Here is a 20,653-nt window from a genome sequence, read left to right on the forward strand (position 1 = left end):
TGTCTCTCTACCACCCCCTACTGGCACAAGGGAAATGCAGTCTGCAGAGCGCCAACCACAGCATCACCAAGCAGAGTGCAGAAGGCAGGAGTTGAAACAGAAAAAATGGCTTAACAACTAGCACAAAGGTCTACATATGTTACCAAATGAAACACTGGATTATACGTTTTCTGAAAGTTCCATATTCACTCTGTAGGATTTTATTTTGATGGAGGATATTATTAATATAATTAAACATGGACAAAATAAAATGAATTTGAAACCATATCCCCTAAATTTCAAGTGGGTATCTAGTCTCATGAAAAACTGAGCTAAGAAAAATAGAAACGCTAAAGCAGGTTTAAATTATAACAAGAGCTGTTTGTGAACATGTATACCCTGTATTTTCTGAGACAGTCTTAATTTCAAGATTTTATTTATTTATTTGAGAGAGAGAATGAGAGAGAGAGCACATGACAGGGGGGAGGGCCAGAGGGAGAAGCAGACTCCCCACCAAGCAGGGAGCCCGATGTGGGACTCGATCCAGGGACTCCAGGATTATGACCTGAGCCGAAGGCAGTCGCTCAACCAACTGAGCCACCCAGGCGCCCCGATTTTACTTGATTTTTAAGAAATAAGGATATATATTCCAGCAACCTTACTGTTGTAGATAGTTGCTTTTTACTGGGTATTGACTGCCGCAAATATATATATAATATTTGCATATATATTCTATATATTTGTTTTAAACTTTTTTTTTTAAAGATTTTATTTATTTATTTGAGAGAGAGAGAATGAGAGAGAGCACATGAGAGGGGGGAGGGTCAGAGGGAGAAGCAGGCTCCCTGCTGAGCAGGGAGCCCAATGCGGGACTCGATCCCGGGACTCCAGGATCATGACCTGAGCCGAAGGCAGTCGCTCAACCAACTGAGCCACCCAGGCGCCCAGAGACAGTCTTAATTTCAAAAATAAGGCATAGTTTGAAATTTTTTCTTGTAAATATATAACTTTTAATGTATAACATATAACTACTTAAATGTTTTGTATTTTTTCTTGTAACACATATGTGCCCACAGTTTAGGGCCTATGGGGTGTGGTGTGTGTGTGTGTGCATGCATGTGCACACCAAGTGTTTTTAATATATATCCTGAAAAGTAATGATCTTGAGATTTGGGATTGAAACAAAGTAGATTATTTGAGCTAAAATTTTTTTCTGGCCTCTGGCACTGATTCTTAAAAAGTGAACCACAATTTTTAATGGACAGAAGTGAGGATGACATTTGGCTGATGCAGGAATGTATTTTGGTTCGATTCCACCTCATTCTGGAAGAAAAAAAGAATGTTCAAGCAAATAATACAAATGAACTAAAAATATAACTTCAGTTGTCATAGGCAACCTCTTCCTTCCAAGCAGAAGAAAGGATAAGGATAAGAAACATATGGAAAAAAAGGACACATGATCTGAAAGTATGCACAAGAGAAATCTAAGAATAACATGAACACATATGCTATATGCAACTAATCAGGCAAATTACCAGCCAGAAAAGCTCAGCGTCCCTCAATGAATACTCATTTGTTTCTAAGAGTAGTTTCTATAGACCCATTTACCTTCCAGCTGGCAATGAATAAGTAAAGTAAAAACTGTTGGGAACAGAGGATAAGAAGAGTATTTGAGTAATTCCAGTGGGGCAAAGCAGTGCTAATCACTCCTCTGCAGTTCCATCTAAAAACTCGTTTTCATAAAATGAAAGAAACCTACTTTGTTGACTAATCATAGAATACATGCTAGCATTTATCATGGAAATCATATATCACACTCACACAATCTTTTTTTTGGTCACCCTTTGCAGAATCTAAGCTTAAAATTGTGTATTGATTTTAAATCTGTATTTTTGTAAACTTTCTAATTCCCCCATTATTGCTTTCAATTATAAATACCCACTGATGTTCTATTTACAGTGCTACTTCACTTTCTTAAGTACTTGCTTTCACTCAAGTTTTTACTTTGTTTTGATTTTTTTCCTTTGGCTTTGTTTTCATGTTAAAAACACAGAAAAGCCAAACTCAGAGGTTTTAAACACAAAACCTAGATGGGACCATTTTAATGATTATATAAACTCCAAAGTGTTTATCCTACCATTTAAAATGAAAAGCAATTTGAGACTTAAGGGGGAGACTTTGGAAGGGTTAATGGGTAGTAAAGTGACAAAGTAAACAATATACAAATAGAAGGATAGATGAAAATTCTCATTTATGAAAAAATGTGATAATAAACAGCAACAAACAAATGGAGCAAACAAAAATAAGGCATTTGACTCTGATGGTTACTACTGCATTGTATTTTTCTCGAGTTCTGAGAGCTAAAAAGCAAAGCTATTTTTCTGTTCATGATTAACTTCGGACTCAAAATCACATCCTATATAATGTACGCGTTGAAATTTGAGACTTTTTGTGGCCTAGTACTCATCAATTTTTGTAAATTTTCTGACTTAGAGGAGGGAAAACATATATTTAAAAAATTATTAGAAGCAGAACTCTATATATCCAGAGGTTCACCCTTGTTAACTGTATTTTTTAGCTATTCTGTTCTTTGCCTACCTGTCAATAACTGTTAAGGAAAATGTTTTAATTACAATCTCTTAGGAATTTCCTGCTGTAGTTCTATCAACTTTGCCTCATATTTTTATCGTTACATCCTTTTAGTTAATAGAATGTATCATTAGGTAATAAGTCCCTCCACTCTTCAAGTTTTGCTGTTTATTTTAAGCTGGCTTTAACACATTATAATGCTTTCTTTTGGTTAATGTTTTCCTAGTGTGTCTTTTTTACATTCAACTTTTTAGTACACTTATGCCTTGGTGTCTTCTTGTAAACAAGAACCTGTGCCTGGAACTTTTTAAGGGCATTCCCAAGTGCATCACCTAATTCAAATCATAGGGCAAGTGGGGCCATCCATTATTTCCACAAATCCACAGTTAACTTCATGGACTGGGGTATACCCTGGCTTTTAGTGAACGATTTTGTCATTATAGCCCACACAGAATTGATCACGATGCTAGTTGAGTTACATAGTTGTTGGGGAATAAATCCCATTTTCTAGCTGTTCAAATAATCCTATGTCCATGGGGTCCTGTTATTATCCCTACAGAACAACAAGCATGAAGATGTTCTATACATGAGCTAATGTGGCAATTTCTCTGCAGTTTACCTCAAGTTGTCTATCTTAGGCAAACAACATTCAAAGACAAACAGAACTAGAATTTAACATCCACAAAGGTGGGTTACTGAAACACAATTTTTCTTTCTAAAATCACCCTTATTTCCAGAGATAGCCAAATCAAGACTACTTCGTTTGCAAAACAAATCCAATTTTTAACAAACTTGGCCTAATTACTTGCATAAGCTCAGCAAGAATAGCAATTAGCCATACAGATCTTTCAAAATCTGCTTTGCTGGAATTTTTCACAAGGAATCTTGACTGAACTTTCAGTAGCCTCCTTACGCCCAGAAGCCAAGCCAAGTACTTACCATCAGACATGCCCGCAATACCTGTAGATCTGAATGAATTCCTCTTCTTGACGTCCCCAAACACCTTGAGGTTCCTGCACCTGCCAGGAAATGACATTCTCTACTCACCTGATAAGGCTGCTGAGAACTCTGTAAGCAAGGTATCAGGCCAACATTTCCAAGGGGCTTTTTGGCTCTACGTTTCATAGTCAACCTTTGTTCCTTAAAGCTGTTTGGTCATATCTGAGTCTATGCATGTCTCTCTCAAATACAACATTCCAGTCAAAGCTTTGGTAAAATGACCAATGTTTCCAATGGTGTCTTATTATAAGAACAGATTCTTATTGAACTTATGCAAATGATTATGATTGTCTTGGAAGAAAGAATACTCACTGAGACCTTTTGAATTTCAGAGGGTTCAGGTTAGAGAGAAAAGTTAAATGCTTGAATTTGTTCACAAATGAATACTTTATCACATTTTTGTAAGTCATAGATATCTTAAGAGAAAGTTTCTTTAATTTGGAAGAGCAAACATTAGAGAACCAGTAATGTTTCAAACAAAGTTATAAAAACTACAATCATCTTTTTTAGTTCCTTTAGTCCTGTTTTACTAATTCTTATTCAGTTTGAATGCAGCTTTTTAATTCTGGAAATTCTTACCCATTTCAGTTTTCTGATCTTAAAGCTATCAAATACCTGTATTTATCCTAAAAGTCCTTTTAGCCACTCCCCCTGCTTTTTCTTTCTGTCAAATAAATAAATAAAATCTTAATAAAAAGAATAAAATAAAATAAAATCCATTCATTTCAATATTAGTGTGTCCTGACTACACATAAAATTCCTTTCCAAAGATTTCCCTTCACAAAACTTCTACAGCTTTCCTCCACATTCAGACTTATCCCAAGTCATTTCTCTCCAAACAACCAGTGTCATTTTAGGACAAAATTACTTTTTACCCACAACAAAAATGTATTCCCATTCCTTAGATCTTTCTTACACATAGAGTTGCTTCCCTTATTTCCATCAGTCTTAATTACATTTAGCAATATTTAACTCTTAGAAACTTTAATCTCCAGTGAAAACTAAGTAGTAACCAATGGTGAACTGTTACACTAGAACTCTTTAGAGGGCAAATTTATGAGTCAATTAAGCAGAGCAGACCCAAATATCCTTAGTTTCTTTGAAATAAGCCAAAAGCGCAAACCTATGTTCAGCAATCAATGCTTTTAGTATTTTATCTCATTTGGTAAAGACTCATATGTCCAATGAATTCAATCCAATTTATCATCCAAGCAAAACTTTATAAAAGTTTCAGGTTACCAAAGACTTTGAAAGCTATCTTAACAATTACCCATGAAAACTTTGAGACAGACAAAATTAACCATCATTTTAAGTCATCTTTTGCTGACAAATTGCAACAGGGGTAACAGGAGCTTATTTGACCTTCAGTAATCCTTGGTAGAATAAAAGTTTCAGTTACTTTAAATACCAAAGTATGCTCCACATGGGTCCACTTAAAAGTCAATCAATTTGTTCTGCACTGTCAGTTTTTACCTGGGGCACCATTGGGGAAATCTGAAGTGGGTGGTGTAAGCGGGCAACACCCAACGTGGTGCAGAGACAGGAGGAAGGGAAGGCAGAGAAAAAGGACTCTGGGGCGCCTGGGTGGCTCACTTGGTTAGGCGACTGCCTTCGGCTCAGGTCATGGTCCCGGAGTCCTGGGATCGAGTCCCACATCGGGCTCCCGGCTCAGCGGGGAGCCTGCTTCTCCCTCTGACCCTCTCCCCTCTCATGCTGTTTCTCTCTCTCTCTCAAATAAATAAATAAAATCTTAAAAAAAAAAAAAAAGAAAAAGGACTCTGGGTTCTAATGCTTGGCGGAGCAGACGCCATGGTTTTTTCACCAACAAGAGGGAATAGGCAGTCCGTGTCCTGTGGAGAAGACAGGACTTACCCGGAAACAAAGGGTGTTTAACAGCTGCTTGGGAATGTTCCTTAAAATCCCCGTCCAGAGACAGACTAACCATAGTTGGCTCTAATGATCATAGACATTAACCCATGAAATGAATGAGGGAGAAGCCTGCACATCTGTTAGGAGGAGAAGAGTGAGAGTCAGCTGCCAGTACGTCCAGCAGTGGCTGGTTATCCGCCAAAGACGCTCTGCAAGAGACTCTTGGGTCAGGGACCTGATAGAGGGCCATGAAACCTAGCAGGACACGGATGGGACTTCTGACCCTGCGAGGACTTCTAGCCAAGGAGGTCAGGCTGGAAAACAGTCTTACAGGAGCGAGTTCTGTGGGGGGGCTGTACCTCTCCATCCGGGGGTGTGAACTGAGGCCAGGAAACATCAGGCTTTGGGGGTCAACTCTGTCCCAGCTTTTAAGAACACAGCCCTAGTGTGAGGCCTAAGGAAGGGGGGGTACCCTATTGGGAAAGACCGCTGCTGATTCCCAAAGCGGTGTTCCGCCAAAGGGACTGGGGCTCTGACTTGTGCTCGCAATTTCAGTCAGGGCCACCGCCGACCTGGAAAAGGACCGGACCTAAAGGGAGGCGAGGGACTCTTCTCATGACGACGCACTCGGGGAGGAGTTGCAGCAAATACGGGGCGGCTGACTCTTTTGGGGTGGGACGTTGGGGCGTCCCACCAAGGGGGTCCCCGCAAATGGCACGGCCCTTCCCCTGGGGGCGTCCCGTGGCAACAGGGACAGCTGGCACCGCTGGGCCAGACCGCTGGGAAGAGGGAGTGGCGGGCTCCCCGCTCGCGCGCGCAGGGCCCGCTTTGCCCGCAGATCGAGACGGCGGCCCGACGCCCCGGTAGAGACGACAAGACGCGGGGCGGAGGCCGGAGGAGCAGGCGGCTGAGAGCCAGCCGGCGCTGGGAAGGGCCGCAACCGAGTCGCCAGCGAGCACGGACTTGCCCTGAGCGAGCTGCCAGTTGTGCAGGACCTGGGAGCAGGCCTCAGGAGAGAATGGGAGAGCAGAGGAAAGGGGCCCTTCGCCCGGAAAGGCGCAGGCTGTCTGCCCTGCTCACCCCAGACCTTCAGACCGCCCCCGGAGCCGCCCTGGCCGGAGACCCTCGGTCGTAAGAGGAGTACCGGGGTTGGCCCGCCGAAGCCGAGGAGAGAAAGACAGGGAGGGAGGGGTCCCTCTGAAGGGAGAGGGGGAAATCCCTCGCCCTCTGGGGCAAGGGCCGTCCAGCCGGCTCCCCCTTGGGGCCTCGGATGCGCCCCGGGGAGTCACCGCGGCTGGAGAGCGCCAGCTCCCCGGGGAGTGCTAGTCAGACCCAGTCCCCGACCAGCACGGGCTCCTCCTGCGGGGGGCCCCCAAACGTGGGGTGCCCCCAAACGTGGGGCCACAGTTCGGTGGTGCAGGCTTTGAAAGGATTCACCGGAGGCAGAGCAAGGAAATTTACTGAACGCGCCCCAAGGGAGTGGTGGGCAGGACCGCAGAGGGGAGGCGGTGTGCGGGGAGGCAGTGGGGGCTGTTTCTCAAGGGGGAAGGGGAGGAGGTAAGGCCCCTGCGGAATTCTCCCGTTTGGGGTAACTGTGCCTGGTTGCAAGTAGTCCTTGATTAGTTAGGGTCTGCGGATATTCTGAGGTGGGTGGCCTGATGGCCTTGCCTACATTCAGCCAGGTGGTGGCTTGGGCCCTTTCTGCTTCCCTTCGCTCGAGCCTGTCTGCCTAAAAGCAGCCTCTGCGTCTACCATCTTAAATCTTTAAACATCTCCTGGATCTCTTTCTCCCTATTTAAGTGACTTTATCCGAACTATCTTCAGTGTTAGTCTTTGTGTGGCAAAACTTCTTACGCCTTGAATGCCTAGAAATTGTTTTCATTAAATTATTTAATGAGCGGGGTGTCTGGTTGGCTCAGTTAAGTGTCCAACTCTTGATTTCGGCTCAGGTCATTATCTCGGGGTCGTGAGAGAGAGCCCCGCATCGGGCTCTGCGCTGACTAGGGAGTCGGCTTGAAATTCTCTCTCCTACTCCATCTATTCCTCCCCCACTCCCCCCCCTCAAAAAAATAAAAAGACACAGCGAGAGAGGGAACACGAGCAGGGGGAGTGGGAGAGGGAGAAGCAGGCTTCCCGCCGAGCAGGGAGCCCGACGCGGGGCTCGATCCCAGGACCCTGGGATCATGACCTGAGCCGAAGGCAGACGTTTAAGGACTGAGCCACCCAGGCGCCCAATAAATAATTCTTTAAAATAAATAAATAATTTTATGAGAAATGATGGGTAGCTTGGCTGAATATGAAATACTAGGTTCTAAATTGTTTTTCTATAATACTTTGAGAGTACTAATTCAGTGATCTTGCATGCAGTTGTTGAAAAACATTTATTAAACTAGTATTTAGTCTACATAAATAATAGAATCTGTGTATGCTTTTAGGTTCTAATCTAGTATATATACCCTTACATTTTACTATAATTTATTTATTAAAAGATTTTATTTATTTATTTATTTATTTATTTAACAGAGATAGAGAGAGAGCACAAGTAGGCAGAGTGGCAGACAGAGGGAGAGGGAGAAGCAGGCTCCCCGCAGAGCAGGAAGCCCAATGCGGGCCTTGATCCCAGGACCCTGGGATCATGACCTGAGCCCAAGGCAGCAGCTTAACCGACCAAGCCACCCTGGCGCCCACATTTTACTATAATTTAAATAAGTGTTTGATTTTGGCATTGTCCCCCCCTCACTTCTCCCCTTGGACACTTTATGGGCCCTTCTAATCAGAATTATTTTTTTTCCTTCTATTCCAAAAAGAAATGTATCTCCATTTTTTTGTATCTATTCCTTCTTCTGAAATTTCATTTCTCTCTCTTTGGGGACTTATATCAGAATATGAGAACTTACATTTTAATTCTACATATAAGCTCTTTAATTATATGTTCTATTTATTTTTTCCTCCTTCCCCCTGGGAGTTTTCCTAACTGACTAATGACTTAATTCATTCTTCTGCCTCGATAACTGCTACTCATGTTGTGCTCTTAAACTATTTTTTTTTTTTTAGTTCATATCTCTACTCTTTATTTAAGTTACTTCAGGCAGAATGAGGGGACTGCCACCCCACAGATGGAAGCAGTGGGGTCAGAAATGCATTCTTTTACCGACAGAGGAGGCAATAATGATGGCTTCTAACATACATTTTTAAGTGATATTCATTTTACATTTTCCTATCAGAATGATTTATTTTAGTATACTGGGAGAATACACAAAAAGCCAAAGAAGAAAACAATTACCTGTAATCTCACTAAAGTTATTAGCATTATTAAAAGTCCATATAGATCTTCTAGGAAATTTGTTTGCTTCTTTCTAACATACTTATCAATTTGGTTTAAAAAGTTGGATTACACATATTTTTGTAATTTTATTTGATTAATAGTCTGTGAAAATATTTAATCATTAAATACTCTTCTCTAAAATGACATTAATAAATATTATAGCTGCATAGTATTCCATTATGTAGATAAATAAAAATTAATTAATTTCATAATGGACATCTGAGATATCTGTAATAGTTTGCCATTACACATGTCATGGACAAAACCATCTTTTTTACATAAATTACTTTGCCTATTTTTAGTTTTTATTGAACATGTATTCCTAAATGGTACAGTGCTGGGCGATTTTTTTTTTTACAACTTTTTTTCCCCTTGAGATATTACAAACATAGTGAAGTGCATGGATCTTAAATTCATGGCTCAATGAATTTTTACATATGTGTATCCTTGTGTAACCACCACACACTGTAAGATGTATGACATTTCCAGGTGTGTCAGGTTTTAATGGCTACTGATACATATTGAGAAAAATGTATCAATTTAAATTTTATTTGAGCCTTTTTTCCTTTGTACCCTCTCTAATGTTGATTCTTTTCTGCTCAACTCTTAAAATTTTGATATACAAATTTGTAGACAATTATTACCGCTATTGTTTGTAAATAAAATTACCTTTCTCCTAGAGAGAAAAAAAAAACTAATTGTATGTTTTATCACAGTGTTACCTGTCTTCTGGTGTCAGCTTATGACTTTGTCTGAATTTTCTTTTGGGAGATTTTATTATAATCAGTCCTATAGTATTGAGTCCTCTCACTGTGGGACCAAAAAAAAGGCTAAAAATTTTGATGGTGTTTTACTAAAAAATTAAATAAAGCAATTTGTTGGCATCTAAATTTTTGAATATAAAAACTTGACAACTCTTATCCTTCCCAACACAACTTGGAAATTTCTACCAGTTTTGCATACCATTTAAAGTTATTTGTGGCTAATACTCTTATCATTTTTACAACTGCTGACAGAGTTAAGTCAAAGAATAAATACAAGAAGAGTAGTAGCAGGCCAACACTGGAAACTACAGAACTATGTCACTGTCAAAAATCCAACTCAATTATCACCATGAGGCAGTATTAATTCACATCATTCACGTATTAGGTTCTGAAGAGCAATATGAATGGTTGCAGAAATAAAACTGTATCTACTTGACTCTACAATTGAAGAGGAGATGTATAACAAAGCTAAAGACCAAGTAAATTTTTTGAGAGCCCAGGGAAGTTATAGTATGAGATCAAATCAAAAATACATATGCTCAATTGTATAAAAATTTCAAAGAATACTTAGTAGTGTAAAGCTCATTACACGACCATTCACAAATGGAGAACCCCAAGAATACTTGATTAATAAAGATTTTAAAAGGTAAGATGAGATGAGAACGTCTGAAAAACAAAATCAGAGGTCTAAAGAAGTTATCAATCACATTCAATTGAGATTCATGGTCTCAGTGTTTATTCTATTTACATGAGAAAAGAAATGGAGAGATAGTGCTTTGGGTCACTGTAATGCACCCAGGCACCTTTTTCTCTAATTGTTTTGTCAGTGTGAGCAGGAAGCTGTTCTTGACTTCCTTCACTGCCTTAGAGCCATGTCTATAGGAGTTAAAGACTGAAGACAATGTCTCCACACATGGGACTGTAAATATAGAAACATTTGAGCTGCCTTTTGAATGCAGTTTATTTTCCTGAAAGCAAAAAGAAATCACTCTTTCTGAAGCCTCAGCTGCTTTGGAGACTTCTTTGTCACTGTGAAATCAATCTAGCCAGAGTCATTTTGAAAACTGGCTATCCGTTTCCTTCATTTCCACATGAAAGCATTTTTGGTACTTATTCATACCAAAAGCAGACATGGTGCTACAAGCTTCCGGTTAAGATTCTACTTGTTTTATTTTTCAAAAGTTTTAAGTTTACATTTGGAACTATATTTCAAACACTGTGTCTACAAAGAGATCGGCTTGTAAGAAAAACATATTGAAAACCCCTGGAAACCTCCTAAAATGCTAGAGTTGTTTCTTTTACTTGTTAGTCAAGTTGTAATGTTAAGTCTGGTCATTGCTAATGGGTTTAGTGCCATCAGTGATAAAAATAGATATTCGGAGCAGTTTCTTTCCAGGTGTGTTTAACAGTCTCCAGAGGACAGGCGGCCATGGGAAGTGCTCTGCACCACCAGCAATGGGAGAGACTTTAATGATATCGCTAATTGCTTATTTGTAGGCACCTAGAAAGAAAGTAGCTGTAACATCATTTCCCACATAATTGCAACTGCTCTTCCCAGTCACTCTTAACTCAGGCTGTGTATTACCATCCTTACCCTGTATTTCCCGTTACTTTACTGTAAATAAGCTGGCACCACCATGGGGAGACTAGAGATCACCAGAAGGGAGAAAGTCATCAGAAAACTGAAATATATTTAGATAAATATTGATTGAATATTACTAAAGCAACATTATTGCTTTCCTGAGATGACTGTTGGAAGACACCTGGAACTTGTATGCTTAAACAGAACGACCAAGTAGAAAATATTGCTCTGGGTTGGAGCCCTAGATTTTGCCTCCATCTTTCAGCTCTGATCACATAATATGTAAACTAGGTATTCATTGCTGCAGTTAACTTTCGATCTAACTTTTGGAGACATTGAATGTATAAACCATTTCCTGTTAGAAAAAGTAAGCATTATACTTACATTTTGGGTATTGGAGAAATCAATCCAAATCTTTTCTGAAACTCAAACTATAGAGACTTTTGCTTAAATATTGTATTTGAAGTATGATAAACAAATGGCCTTATTATTTTATAAGGGGTGTACATAATTCAGTGTTCATTAATCATTTCTATTTTCATAGGAGTTAAGGAAAAAGAAATAACATAGGATGGAAGAGGGTAGCCTTGTATTTAGGAAAGCGAAATGTGAAACTTAATAAATTATTTTCAGAAATTTAAATAAACCAGTTCAGTAGAGTGTGTTTTTTTGTCTACAGGAAATTGGAGAAATGTATACTTCAGACCAACATGTAATGACTATGTTAATTGTAATTAGCACTGCAAACATATTATTGTCCGAATGACAAAAGTGGTAACTACTGACCTTACACAGAGCATTCATTTGCTTTTCCTCTCTTTTTTTAGTATGGCAATTAATATAATATAAATTCTGGAAACAATAAAAGTAGAATGTCACTGTATTCTGCTACTAAATTCAAATACAGGGGTGCCAACTCTTGATCTGGGGGTTGTTAAGTTCAAGCCTCATGTTTGGTGTAGAGAATACTTAAAAATAAAATCTTAAAAAAAAGTGATTTTCAATTACAGACATTGCCAGAGATAAAGACAATACCGGAATGTAATTAAGACACACAGAAAAAAGTTCTTTAATTACATAATTGGCCTCCTCTTCTAAATTTCCACTTAATAATAATTATCTACAAAGAAGATTACCAGTAATAATGTTACCCCCACAACATATTGGTTAGAAAGCAGCTGCTTAAATATTTCAGTTTAATATGTAACACACGCTACATATTAACAGTAGCCATGAAGCAGGTTGACAACTTTAGCAGGGAATGCTTTATTGGGGGTAGACGTGGTATGACAAGAAAAGATAACATACAACAGCACAGAAAATCGAAGTGACACCTATTTTAGAAGAGATTATGACATGTGGTGGGTGGTAGGCATAAGGATATGACCAACCACCAGAATAACGGAAAGGAAAATATGGTGACCAGAATGAAAAGGATTATGTTTCTTTCATTTTCTCTTGGTTAAGGAAATGGCTATGCCAAAAAAAGAAAAAAAAACCACCAATAAAAATAAATAAATAATAAAGAAAAAAGGGGGCACCTGGGTGGCTCAGTCATTAAGCATCTGCTTTCGGCTCAGGTCATGATCCCAGAGTCCTGGGATCAAGCCCCACACTGGGCTCCCTGCTCTGCAGGAAGCCTACTTCTCCCTCTTCCACTCCCCCCTGCTTGTGTTCTCTCTCTTGCTGTCTCTCTCTCTACCAAGAAAAAAAAATAAAATCTTAAAAAAAAAAAAAAAAAAAAAAGGAAATGGCTATGCCAGGGTAAAATTTTAGAGCAATCAAGGACACAATATTGACAGCTGGAGGCATGCATGACAGCTTCCTCGGGCTTCAGTGGCAGGGATGACAACAATGTAGGCCTTAGAAATGCATTTTATCGTTACGTTTTTGTCAGCTCTGTTGTTCTGGCCCCATCCTTGGGATCATCTCGACTTTCTTGACTGGATACTCATTCTCTTTACTCCAGAAATTTAATCATGTTCCTCAGTGTTCTCTTCTTTTTGGCCTCTGCTTTTTTATGCTAGCACAATCTGTTCAAGTTTACTCTAGCGGCAATTTTACCTTTTAATGCACCCCAATATGGATTTTGATGGTTTTCGTGTTTTATTGTTTCTCAATTGCTTTTTGTATTTTGGCCATTGTCTTTACATCTCTGCCATCCTTCCAGGCTGTTCTCCACTTATGATACCCTGCTTCTGTATTTGAGAACATATGTAGTCCTGTGTCTTTGCCTCTTTTAAAAACGACAACACTCCAATGTTTTCTAATATGTTCTTCTAATTTTAGGTCAAAATATTAGCATAGATTAGTTTTGAGAACAAGCATTTATTACCTGTGAAAGGCTACTGAACTAAGAACAGATCGTCAGCTAAGAAGTATAGCTCCTGTAATGAAGACATTCCATGTGTTTTATGCAATGCAATCACCAGAAGAACATATCCAGAGTGTTCTCTGGTCTATAACTTTGCTGCTTCTGTCTGTTTGTATCACACTGTTCATTAGTTGACCACACCTCCAAAGGTGTGATATGTTTCCACCCATCCCTTTCTCTTCCTGTTCATATGAGGTACCGAGACTTAATTCTAAATTGATTTAGAAATGTACACATACTGTTTTTTTCTTTTGACAAAGGATGAGGCATAAACTTTATGCTGATTGGCAAGCACAGCTCCCCGTTCACAGAAATAGTAGCATACAAAGAGTGAGTCAAAGTTTGTTGCATCTTCTTGGGGGATCTCTCTAATATTCTATCTGAGATGGTAGAGAATGGAAACCGGTTATTCCAGAAATGTCCCCTTAAATACATCCATCTCTATCGAGTCCGTTCAATGAAGATTCAAGCATGAAGTTTCTTTTTTATTAGTATTTCCAGTTTTTATCCTTTTGTAAACTTTCATACACATCTCATTGGAGCACTGGAAACAAAAGATCAGGTATGTCTAATCTGCTACTGTGTTTGCCAGAGTTTTCAGTCATTTTTGTCAAAATAATTGTGCTCCATCTGTACTCATGGTCGAGACTGTGACGTCACAACTTATCAACATTTGTTTAATTCATCTGAAGCAGGGACCATAATCACTGTAGTATTCCTTGCTATGTCAAGTACAGTAGTTTCTACACAGAAGATGGTAGATTAATAATTTATCAAGTTAATAAAATATTTTCTGTAAGAATTTAAATACTATTTGTATAGGCTTCTGTGATCAAGATCAAAACACTGAAAAGACAAAAGCATTATTTACATGAGCTTTTGTGAACACATATATGTGCATATACATATTTATAAATTCATTGAAAGTGTAATTTGCTAAAGTGACCAAAGATTTTTATTATTTGCTAAAGTATCCAAATATTTTTGTGGTAGGCATATGTCTCCTGGCAAAAGTCATCATCTTTTGGATTGTATTTGTAAGTTTCACCTAGTGTGAACGTACAAAAAGTGGCAATTTGGTGTATTAAAAGCCAAGACAAAACCAATTTATTGCATATACTCCATGAAGATAAATAATTGTGTAGAGTCTCCGGGAATAGACAAGTCCTCCAAAATAAGGATATGTAGACTGCTCGAGACTCTACTGGAGTAATATATTTAGGGAAGACAATGATTCAGTGGGGTCGTCATATGATAAAATTGTAGAGTTAAGCTAGAAAATACTAATGCTAGGTTTATTAGTTTCCTTTTGCTGCTGTAACAAATAACCACAAAATTAATGGCTTAAAATAATGCAATTATACCATCTTATAGTTCTGGAGATAGAAGTGTGAAACGGTTTTCATTGGCTTAAATGAAGTTGTCAATAGGGCAACATCTGGATGCTCTGGGGGAGAATCTGGTTTTTTGCCTGTCCAGCTTCCCAAGGTTGCCATATTGCTTGGCTCATCGTCTCAGATCACTCCAACATCTCCTTCCATTGTCACATATCCTTCTTTTTCTCTGCCTCTGTCATCACAGTGCCTTCTTTGACTCTGACCCTCCTGTCCACCTCTTTTAATAAGACCTTTGTGATTATATTGAGCCTTCCTGGATAATCCAGTATAATCTCCTGATTTCAAGATCCTTAACCCAGTCACATCCACAAAGTCCCTTTTGCCATGTATGGTAACACATTTGCAGGTTCTACAAATTAGGATGTGGACATCTTTTGAAGGGCCATTATTCATCCCTACACGAGGAAAATCAGAAAATTCTTGAAGAAACAGGAAGAATAACTTCATCATACTATTAAAATTTCAAAAGTTCCAGAAATATCATTATCACTTTATACAGGTGCTGACCACCAATACATTTAGGCATTGTATACTACTAACTGAAATCCATGAGGGTATGTGTGTGTGTGTGTGTGTGTGCATGTGCAGGCATGCATGTTAGAAATAATTGACCTATATGGGTAATCTTTAAATGAGCATCCATAGTTTGTGGGAAGCCATAAATATTTCAGCCACTAGAAGATGTAGGATAGATTTATATCAACTCTGTTTTTTAAAATTAAAATTCTTCTTTTATCCTTTGCAAGACAACTACACAGGTCCTTTTTGTTTATTTGGTGACAAGATGATAGCAATAAGGGACTTGCCATCATAAAATTATCAGTGACCTTCACTGTTCATCACATGCTTTAGAGAGAGAATCTAAATTCCAGTTACCATCTGGTGAGTTCGTGGCAGAAAAGAACAGGAGCCAAATCTCCAGCTTCAAATTAGTGTTTCACTATTGAGGACAAAACTGTTTTTACTCCTACCCTAAATCTAAACTGTATTTAGCTGCAAACACCTAAGCAGGTGCCAAAATGCGTAATCTTATTTGACCATGTGGTTTTGCAGTGTATGTTGAAATATTTAATTAAAGGTGAGTTATGTCCTCGAGAATTCTATTTTGTTAAATTTAAGTACTGGTAATATAAATTACACTAAAAAGTTACAGTTACACCTCAAGCTCATATGAAGTAATAATGGTGTTGAGGGTGTTGAGGGTAAGGAAAGCAGACATAACCATTTTTGCCACTAAAGGAAACAAAATAAGCCATTTTCAATATAGGAGATGACATGAAGTTACACAAATTACAACTGAGAAGGGCAGAGATTTTTACTGCATGCTATTAACAGATAGATATTCAAGATATGTTGGGGCACTACCATTTAAAGAAGAAATCTGAGATTTCAAATGTTTGAAAATTTTCAGAGATGATACAGCATTATAATGTTAAAATCTCATGTTATTTTATTCCATTAGTAGACATGGTAAGCATAGAATGTGTATAGAAAAATACACACAAAAATCCTATCTGGGGTGGTAGCAATAGACGATATTTTTCATTTTCATTTTTCAGAATTTTCATACTTGCATGCATTAATATTCCTTTACTATTTAAATTAAAATGATAGCTAAAAGTTAAAGTAGCATGTAAGGAGGGATTAACTAGATGTTCCAAAATACTTTTTAAAAATAACTGTATGTAAAAGCCCCTAATATGATAAATGTACTATTAATTATTACTTATAAACCAAGTTTATCAGGTGTCTGTATTTGATATATTCATTAGCTCTAATAACCAGAATGCATTCTGAAAAATCTGGTGCTTTGTTGTTGAGTCTGTGGGACAGAAGACAAAAAGAAAACCTGAAATTAAAACAAAGACACAATTTGAACCACTAGATTCTTCCTGAAATCTCAATTAAAAAAAAATGGCAATTAATTTTAGAGCATAGATACAGAATAGATGTATAATTACATAATTATATACATATGTGTATATATATATATGCCATGTATATTTGGTAAACTACATATAATTTGTATATTTCATAACATTGGTTCCCTGTATTAAGACCAGATCTTAAAGAACTGCTGGTGCTGGTAAGGACAAGGAGAGACACCACTGTTGCAATCAGCGTGGAAAGAAAGTAGACCATGTAGACACCCCATCCTTAATGGAAAAGTATCCAAAAAAGAATTTTACCTTGTATGTTCCATCCCCCAAATTGAAAAATGGATGGAAAAAAGGCATGATTTAAAATAAAGTAATACATTTTGACATCACCATTGTGTTGATGCAACCACTGACAATCAGCCACATCAAATAAACCTGTAAAGCACATTCCTTTTTTCACCAAATAATATTTGCGGGAGACACTCTGTTGAATGCTTACATCCTTTATTCCACCATTCCACTCACTGCGTGCAATCTTCATTTTCCCTTCACCCTTTTCCATGCTACTGTGGAACTGAAAGCTTTATGGCAACAGCAACCGACCAAAACAAAATTGGCATTGATAAACTCACTGTATATCTACTCCTTGTCCTTCATGCCCTTTTGTTTTAAAAAATAAGCAAGCATCACTTAACGATGATATTAGAAGAGGTGGACTATTTTTAGTTCTAATTTGACTCCTCAAAAATCGTGAAATATTTTTCTTGTTTATTGAAGGATGGTTTTACTCTCACATTTTTTGGCCCATCTTTGAACTTTTCCCTAAACGATTAACTATTTTAACTTCTATAATGGCTTTTCCTCTCTTATTTACATTAAAATTTTTAATCTCTATCAAAATTTACCCGGTGGATACCAATAGTGGATTTCTCAGTGATTAGATAATCCACTCCAGATTACATCTGCAAACAATGAAGAGTACTTCAACTAAGTAGTTCTATCAGACATAGACAATGACGTTCTCTTATAAACGAACCAAAAAATGTTTATAATGATGCATGTTTGTGACTCCACATATATTCTTCAAACTAATTTAAATTATTTATATTTTTCTAAAACTGTTTTTTGAAAAGACATAAAGAATGTGAATATTGCTTGGTATTTTAAGTGCTTTTACATTTTCACAAGGCACAAACCCTTTTACACTGGTCAGGGTAATGGTCTGGGATGATGGTCTGGGATGGAGCCAGAGGGAAGTAATGGGGAGAGCATGAAGTCTGGGGCAAGTTTGGGAAGGGGGATCTGAAGCTGAAGCATGGATTAACAGCAGTATTACTTCCTTCCTCCTTTACTTTACAACAAGAAGCACTGAGAATCCTCCACAGGGAGTTTAAGGTAGGGTACAGGTCAGATACTGCACAGAGCCATCAATAATGTACAATTGCCAATACATTTTTCAAAAGCTGAAAATATAATTTGTTGACAATGAAAAGTTGTCCCCAGCACCAGTATGGCAATATCAAAAGGTTGTGTGATGTATATTAAAATTACTTTATTTAAACAGGATAGGAGTTTATGGGGTTTTAATGTCATTACTGAATTATGTAATTGGTGAGTGAAATGTAGACATTTTCTTTTAAGAAATCCCCCCAAAAAGAAAAGTCCTAGATAGTAGTTATCAGGGAATTCTTCCGTATGAAACAAAAACTAAAGGAGGGGAAAGAAGAAAATCAAGTAGTAATTCAAGACTTTTAACCTAGATTCCACGGTACTTCTTGGACGCCCATGGCTGGGTTCTAGATCACAAGTAGTGTAAGCAGAATGCTATCTTCCTGCCCAAAAGATGTCCATGCCCCAATCCCAGGAACCTGTAAATACGTTATATTCCATTGCAAAAGGGACTCTGCAGATGTGATTGAGGGTAAGGGCTTTACAATGGCAAGACTGTCTTGGATTGTTCAAGTGGGTCCAACCTAGTCACGTGAGCTCTTAAACATGGAAGGTAGGTAATGGGTCAGAGAAATGGGAGCATAAAAAGGATTTGCTTTTGAACCAGTGGCTGGTTCAAAAATGTGAGGGAATTTGTGCAAGGACCAGAAAGAGGATGACAGGAAATGAGGGTGTTCCCCAGGTGACAGCCAGCAAGGATACAGGGACTTCAGTCCTATAATCTTGAACTGCATTCTGCCAACGCCTGAATGAACAAGGAAATGGATTCTCCTGCAGGACCCACAGAAAGAAGTACAGCCCTGCACACACCTTGGTTTTAGTCCAGTGAGATCTGTACTGGAATTCTACCCCCAGAACTGTAAAATAATAAATTTATGTTGTTTTAAGCCACTAATTTGTGATCATTTGTTATGGAATAGAGGACCAATACACAAGGGCTTCCTAAAATTGTAGAAATATTTGCATATTTGTATATGGTCATTTTTCTGATGAAAGAGGCTGTATATTTCACCAAAAAAGCAAGAATGATTGAATGCTATTATCTTTTCCCATTGTATAGCACTAAAAACATCCTTATGCACTATGACAGCAGAACAAATTTCATTTTAGATATTCAACTGGCAAAAGCATGTTTTGTAACAAATAACTGAATGCAGGAGCATACAGCAGATTCTGCTCTGCTCTTCTGCCCTGTTCACCTTCCCTCAAAAGCAGGCAACACTGGTGCTCATGTGTAATGTTTCCTATGGATTGTGGCACTGTGGTTACTCAGGGTGGATTGTGAGTACCTAAAGAACAGTATCTTCTTTTGTTTTGTTTTTCTTTTTTCTTTTTTTTTTTTTTTAAGATTTTATTTATTTATTCAAGAGATATAGAGAGAGAGAGGCAGAGGGAGAAGCAGGCTCCCCGCGGAACAAGGAGCCCGATGCGGGACTCGATCACAGGACCCCGGGATCGTGACCGGAGCCGAAGGCAGACGCTTAACCGACTGAGCCACCCAGGCGTCCCTGTTTTGTTTTTCTTTTACCTCTCCAGAAACATTGTCACACTATACCTAGCAATGGTAAGTTCTATAAAAATATGCACATGATCAAATCAAAAAAGCAAGGTTCGATCTCAAGAAAGTGACTTGGACTACCTACCATTTGAAATTCTGTCCAGACCAGTGATACAGTCTACATATTAATTTATTATTTATATATCTAACTCATTATTTTCTGTAAAAAAGGAGAGTGCCCAGATTTCTATGGGAAAAATATGTGAGCACCCTCAGATTAATTTTCAAGATGAGTGTCTAGACAGATCACGGGGAAATATTGACAGAAGCTTTGACATTTCCCACTGATCACCTTGACCCTCTAAGGAATGTTTTCTATTTCAGCATGACCTAAATCCATGCAGGCTCCAGTGAAACATAGCTTAATATTCAGAAATGTAATCAGAAGCTTAGTAATATTTATTAAACAAACCATTATGGAGCAAACTTTATTTGGATAAACCAAAGATTCAAAGATAGAAGGAAATCCTGGGGGTAAATGGATACATGAACAATTAAACAGGGGTTGGGGGTAGGAATTTGATATAGTCTATTTTTTTTCTAGGTTATTTCATAATGACTGAAATGTTGGAGTAACAGACACTGGCAAACAGACCACGGAAAGGATGGTGACCGAGCCATGTCCATGCATGTGGTAATCTGCTTCATGTTCAGTCTTATTTAAATATTCCATGGCATATCTGGAACTGGTGAGGAGTTAATAAAACGTACAGAGGCTTCTCAATGCAGAGGTGTGCTGAGCACCCATACGGATGGAACATGAGAAAAAAAGCCTAGAGGAATTTGAAGTAAGGTGAAAAAAATAAGAAAATGATATTCAACTTGAAATTATATGAGGGAGCGTGTCTGTAGAAAAATAATCAGGAACAAATATTCAGTGGAAGAGAG

The 20,653-nt window shown here is 38.3% G+C and overlaps 1 long non-coding RNA gene across 6 annotated transcripts in view; it reads right to left on the reverse strand.

Moving 5' to 3' along the window:
* LOC135363709 (uncharacterized) overlaps window positions 1–20,653 on the reverse strand; it is a 308,304-nt gene that overhangs the window by 124,310 nt on the left and 163,341 nt on the right. Inside the window, exon 5 of one of the 6 annotated variants that reach the window (XR_010409742.1) lies at window positions 2,500–3,587. The exons of the other annotated variants lie outside the window; for them this stretch is intronic. This is a non-coding gene — a long non-coding RNA (uncharacterized LOC135363709). Of the gene's footprint in view, window positions 1–2,499; window positions 3,588–20,653 lie in introns of those variants that run through there. 6 annotated transcript variants of the gene reach the window in all.

Source organism: Mirounga angustirostris, unplaced genomic scaffold, assembly GCF_029215605.1.
Source record: "Mirounga angustirostris isolate CCGP_5_RB_7025 unplaced genomic scaffold, mMirAng1.0.hap1 SCAF_2, whole genome shotgun sequence".
NCBI lineage: Eukaryota > Metazoa > Chordata > Mammalia > Carnivora > Phocidae > Mirounga > Mirounga angustirostris.